This window comes from Etheostoma spectabile, chromosome 19 (assembly GCF_008692095.1).
Source record: "Etheostoma spectabile isolate EspeVRDwgs_2016 chromosome 19, UIUC_Espe_1.0, whole genome shotgun sequence".
Lineage (NCBI taxonomy): Eukaryota > Metazoa > Chordata > Actinopteri > Perciformes > Percidae > Etheostoma > Etheostoma spectabile.
This window is the reverse complement of record NC_045751.1, coordinates 8,128,955-8,135,268: the sequence shown is the minus strand read 5'-3', so window position 1 is coordinate 8,135,268 and position 6,314 is coordinate 8,128,955.

Sequence of the window (6,314 nt, the reverse complement as noted above, 5' to 3'; positions counted from 1 at the left end):
TCGTCAAACACTCATCTATTCACATTTCAGTTTGTGATATCGGATAACCACTCAGCTTGACTTGGCTCACTTGGGAAACAGAAGCAGGAGATTGGATAGGAGACCGAAGTAAGGGACAAGAGGTGTGAGGATGGGATAGGAAAACAGTGGCTAAAAAGCAGGTGCAACAACCGAGGGCCTGACAGCACATGTTTAGGTTCCTTTTAATTGGAAAAAACCCTTCTTTCATAATCCCTGGTCTCCGCTTGTGCTCGTCTCTGCTCAAGCCTCAACGGTGTCTTCCTGAAAACACACATACTGTACATTTCTTACACACACAGGGCTTAGTGCTGCACTTGCTGTCAGAGGGGGGGGGGGGGGAAGGAGACAGAGGCAGCAGAAAGGCTCTAAAAGCTCAGCAGAAATGTATTTATAGACAGAAATAAAAGGATTATACCTCCATGAAGGAGTAGGGGAAAGCCAGTGATTTCCAGACATGCCAGATGCTCTACAATCTCAGTTAGAGTTGGAGGGGGAAGGTGCGGGTGGGGCGGAAAATACAGAAGACAGAGGGGGGAGAAAGTGGGAGAGAGGAGAAGGCACTGACAGATGGAGAGAGACAGATTGACAAAGAGAAACAAGGATTGGTGCTCTCTCAGTTTTACTTCACTAGCTTCAGATTGCCTCCGAGCTCCATCAGACCCTCGTAATTATCCCCTGGCAGCTTGCTACCAATAGGGTGGCTTTTTGTGAGGGGTGAGCCCGCTAAGTGATAATTACCAGCGTAATGAGAAAGCTACCTTTCTCTCACTTTGTGTGTGTGTGTGTGTGTGCGTGTGTGTGTGTGTGCATGTGCGTGTGTGTGCATGTGCGTGTGTGTGCTCTGCTGTACATGAAGGAACCTTTAGGATTACTGGCCTTATATTAGAAGTATTAAAGTGACTTCTTATTTCTCTTCCTAATCCCGTCCTGCTTTTCCGAGCGAGCCCGGATGAAAGGACATAAAACAGCTGTCAAAAGTGGAACCACGGCAACACGTATTCCATAACAGCCCCAAAAACTCATTGAATTCCCGGCATATTACTTTCATATTCTTACAAATTAAACGCGTTCCCGTTTCCTCACACTTCCCTTTTTGACTTCTTTTGTGCCTCACGCTGTGCAGATGTTAGCTCCCGGATGTGCACATGCAAGTGTTAATGCCCTGCCTGCATGAGTCCTTCTCTCGCTGTTGCTAAGGAGAATACAGTCAAGGCTTTAGAGGGAGTGAAAAAAAGGGGGGGGGGGGTTGAATAGAAGCTCGTGAAAAGAAAGAAGAGGAAATGAGGCAGTGGGTGACAAGATTTCAGCTGGAGGAGACAGTCTGTCAAAGCAGTGGGAAGGTGCAGTGCAATAGCTCATCGCCATTACTTCATGTGTGTAGCTCGCAGATAGGCTGAATACACTGAAGGGTTGTGACACACACCCTCATCTTCTCCCGCAAATTTAAACTAGAGGAAGTGCATATTAAGAGTATGTACTGTGGGATGTTCTTGTAGCAATGGATTGCATGCTATCATTGATCGTCAACACTTAAGCTTGACAAATTGTCATGTATGAGTTAATCACATCCTGTTTGCTCTCTACGTGCGTGTGGACCCAAAGTGGACATTTGTGTCTCAGTAAATGTGTCTGTGTTACGTCAATTTGCACGTTTTGTGTGATCCAGCGGGGAGGGGAGTAGACTTAAATCTGAAATGTAAAAAATCCGAGAAAGGCTTTTTACACTCCACTTAGTGCCTCATCCATTGGAAATTGTGGCATGGCTGCAGTCTAATGCATGAGGTCACAGGTTCAACTTGTATCTGTCCAAATGGCGTGCGTTACCAGTAGAATGGCACAAATGGACGCCAGAGATTACAGGCTGGTGAGAAAGTTGTGCACTGTAGATTCTCCAAGGCATTCAGACGGTATGAAGAATGTAACACTTAAGGCCACATATGGATGGAAAAGGAGGATGGGTTTCATTTTTATTATTTTTTTTAATATATTCAACAGAGAGGAAAGCTGGGAGGGAGGGAGGCAAAACAACACATGCAGAAACACACAAAAACAAACACACACAGACAGACATGAGACAAGGGACCAGTCATATGTCCAGGTTGAGGTCAAGGCTGTAGCACAAGGCTACAGCGGACTGACCTCGATGAGTCACCCTACAGTCACACGTGCTACAAAAGAGGGCGACACGCACTCGCTTGATGGGCGCTCCTCGGCGGGCCTAGCCTTCTCCTGGTTGCTTGGCAACAGTAAACGGAAATTCTGTGGTGCAAACTTCAAGCCCGTCTTACAAGTCACTTCAGAGTTATTGTCAACTCACAAGAACAATGTTTTTGGATTTAAAAGTATTTATTTCTTGATAAAAGTAACAGAATATATGAGGTAAAATGCCTAAATACCTATGAGATATATGCAGAAATGTCCTGAAGCGTTTTCCGCCATCTAGAATTATTTCTTTGACTTGAGCAACCACTGGCATACTTCACGCGGCCTTCACTCTGATTGGCAGTCGCTTTGTTGCATCGCTCAGCATCTGCATGAAATAGACTTCTTGTCTATTCTGGCAAGCTCGTTGCTGGCAAACGGCCCCTCCCATTGAAGATGAATGATAGCCTGTCACTTTGTCTCTGTCTCTTGTAGCATGTGTGACTGGCTGGCTGGCGATGATGCGCCATGCGTCCAGGGTCTTTCCTGGCGCTCCATGGATGCGTGCCGTAGAACGTTCCACACAAACTAGGAGGATGGGGTTTCATTTTTTAAATGCTCGTTCATATTTGAAGGGAACAGAAAATGTATGCAAGACGTCAATAGGCACGTCGATTTTAACAATCGACTAACATAAAACTTGATTGTTCTGCCGTTTTGAGAGTAACCAATCTGCTGATTCGTTTCTCGATTAACCCATCAATCAATCAATCAATCAGTTGGTCTATAAAATGTGCAAAAATTGTGAAAAGTGCCCTAAAGGCCAAGTTGATGTCTTCAAATAACTTTTTTTTCTGATAGACAACCTAAAAACCCAAATTATTGATTTACAATCATATAAGACAAAGAAAAAAATCCTCAAATATGAATAACTGGAACAAGGTATTGTTTGCTTCAAAATTAATTACACGATTCATTTTTTTATCAAAACAGCTGCTCATTCCTTTTCTGTCAATCGACTCGCTGGTCATCGATTAATCGACTGGTCGTTTCAGGTGAAATTTTGATAATTGTTGTAACTAAAGGACGTCCCAGGACATCATAACCTAGAAATCAACTACCAAGATTTTCATTAAAAATAAATCACACTCTTCCATTAGTAAATATGCACTTCTTCTAAATGGCTGTGCAGGCAAACTGAAGGCAATAAGTGGCATGTCAAACTTCCATCGCTCTCAGCTTCAGATCAGGCCATGTTCTATTTATCGGTGAACTGCACAAGGGTTCTTTCTGTCATTCTGCATTCACATTTCAAATCTCCCATGTGTAGCATTGGCATCATCTGCTACTTATCAAAAGACACTGACGCTTCCCATCTGCCAGGGGCCGAGGAGTGAATAGCAGGAACCGTAGAAATACAGAACATGCACTGGATGAGCAGTCCCATCGGAGCAATGCTCTACTTCTGTGACAGAGAAGTGAAAATAATCACTCCGCCGGCACCTCCGCGGTGTTAGTTTTATTTTTTATCAACGTGGAATTGATAGATTAAGAGGTCAAAGCTGCATCTCCTGACAAGACACACTATACTGTATGAGTCAGTAGGTTGTATGACACATTCTGGGGCCAATGTAAAGAAACACCACAACGATGGAACTGTGTACGTCATTCCTTTGTTTTCCGTTAGAGAGCTACTTCAGGGGTCAACTTGCAGGTTAAACCTGGATTAAAGGAATAGCCCAGAAGTAGTAAAGCACTAACTAAAAGCCGAAGCAGACATCTGAAGTACACGGGTACTGTAAGCCAGCCTTAAGCCGTCCTTAAACACATTTTCAGTTTGGTGAATGTAACTAGCTCGGCTCTCTACTGTCAAAAACTGTGAAGCATCTCAGGAAAAGCAAACAAAACGTAAAAAGGGTTTTTCTTCTGCATCAGCATTATCAACGGTCAGTTAGGTGTCCGTAAATAGCCTACTTTAATAATACATGAAAACGACCATCCGTGACATCCTCCATTAGCACTGAGCCTGCACCATTAAGCCCCATGTCATAAAAAATGCTATTTTATTATGCGACCAGTTTGGCAAAGTCCCATGCAGTGGATCTTCAAATGTACACTCTGCAGAGGAAAACAGGGTCTGACCAACAAACTGTAAGGCATCACAAAATGTACTGCACACCGGTCCATTATCACCCATCATGCAAGAGGGATAAATGACAAACCATCTGAGTTTAACTTTTAAACGAAAAAACACACACACACACACACACAAGGCCACCCGCAGGTCCCAGGACTCTACTTTGGGGAAACCCTCATGCTCCACCAGATGTTGATAGTGGCCACTGGCGATGGGAGCTGGTGTCACTGCTGTTGCTCGCCTCTCATTGCAGTCTTTCTGTCAGACTCGGGACCAAAGCCAAGCAAGAGTGTGAGAGAGCGCTGCGCTAAAACATTTTGTTCTTAACCGCAGCTTGGTTGCGGGTTTTTGGGTGGATGGGGGTGCGCGGAGCGCGATGTGGACGCACAAATGTCACCAGGTTTTAAATTGCGTGGGCATGCTTGCCGGAGGGAAATGACACGTCAAATGATTCCGTACAGGTGCATGATGTTGGCCACAGGGTTTAACATGATGGAGAGCGAGCATCACCGCCCAGGGGAGCAGAGCCCCGACTGCGGCGCGCTAAATAACTCACTTGTAGTACCGCACCGACTGTTAAAAAAAAACTCCATCTGTAACACCAATCATGATTTACGCTATGTATTATTATTATTTATTTATTTTTTCAACACGCGCGCACTCACCTCGCTCATCTTGGAAACGCGCGCGGAGGGGAGTTCTGCAGCAGAAGTGCACTTGGGTCTTCTCTTCTGTCCGTGTTCAGCCCGCCGAAGGAGAGTGCTGCAGTGTGTGTTGGACAAGCCGTAGGAGACAGATGAGACCGTCTTGCTGGCTGTGGATGCTCCGAGAGACAGTCGAGCAGCGGCGGCGGGCTGGCGGAGTGAAGTGATGCTCAGTTCTCCTCCGGTAGAGATGATGGACGGGAGCTTTAGTGCCTGGAACGGTGCGGTTTATGGGCAACAGGAGCTCTCTCTCTCTCTCTCTCTCTCTCTCTCTCTCTCTCTCTCTCTCTCTCTCTCTCTCTGTCTCGCCCACTCAGTCTCAACCAGTCACCAGGGAGCAGACTATTGCCCGACTATGGGATGTAGGCTAATAGGTACATAATAAGAAGGATAACCCTGGAGAATTTAACTCTGCCTTTTACCGAATAGCCCAATGCTAATTAAGTTTTTTTTATTTTTTATTTATATGTTTATTTAGGTAATCTATTCTATCATACGCGTAAAAAGCAATGTAGTGTCAAAAACTACATTTTACAAATGGAAAGGTATGATGGAGGTCTTACTTCCTTTAGGGTGCACCTTTTTACCAAACACTCTTCAACATGACTGATGGTTTCGCAGTAAACAGTAGTAAACGGATATAATGTTCTACATACCAGTTTTTATAAAGACCAACAAAAAATGATGTACTATTTCCTTTAATAACTTTCAAAATAAATCCTACTAAATTAACCCCTGTGTTGTCTTCTGGTCAAATTGACCTGTTTCAGTGTGTTTTATATCATAAATATTAAATTCTTTCAACCAAATTGACCAATAATAAAATGGATGATTCCATACAACATTCTTCCGGTAAAATTAATAACTACTTTCCTTGATTTTTTTGGGGTGTTTTATTTAATCTTATAGAATTTGAATTCTTTTTTAAAAAATGTTTTCAAAACAGTATCCGGACTAAACTTTGACATCTACCCATCTGAGATCCACTCAACATCCTCAGATCTTAACTATTAGTCAAAATAATTCAGAATGTCTGCCTTGTTAACTAAAAACGTATGTATAATTTGATATAAATAAGGTTTGTTGACCATGAATTCCAAGAATAAGTGTAAAACCTATTATTATACCCGCTCAGGTTTTAAAAAAAAGCGCCAAAAGCTGGAAAAAGTGAGAAATAAATCAGAAAAAAACGACAAAAACATTGGAAAAGCGCCAAAAAAAATTCAATTTTGACCTGGAAGGGCAAGTTCATGGTTAACGGGAAGACAACACAAGGGTTAAACCATGAAGGCAGAAACAAAAATAATTTG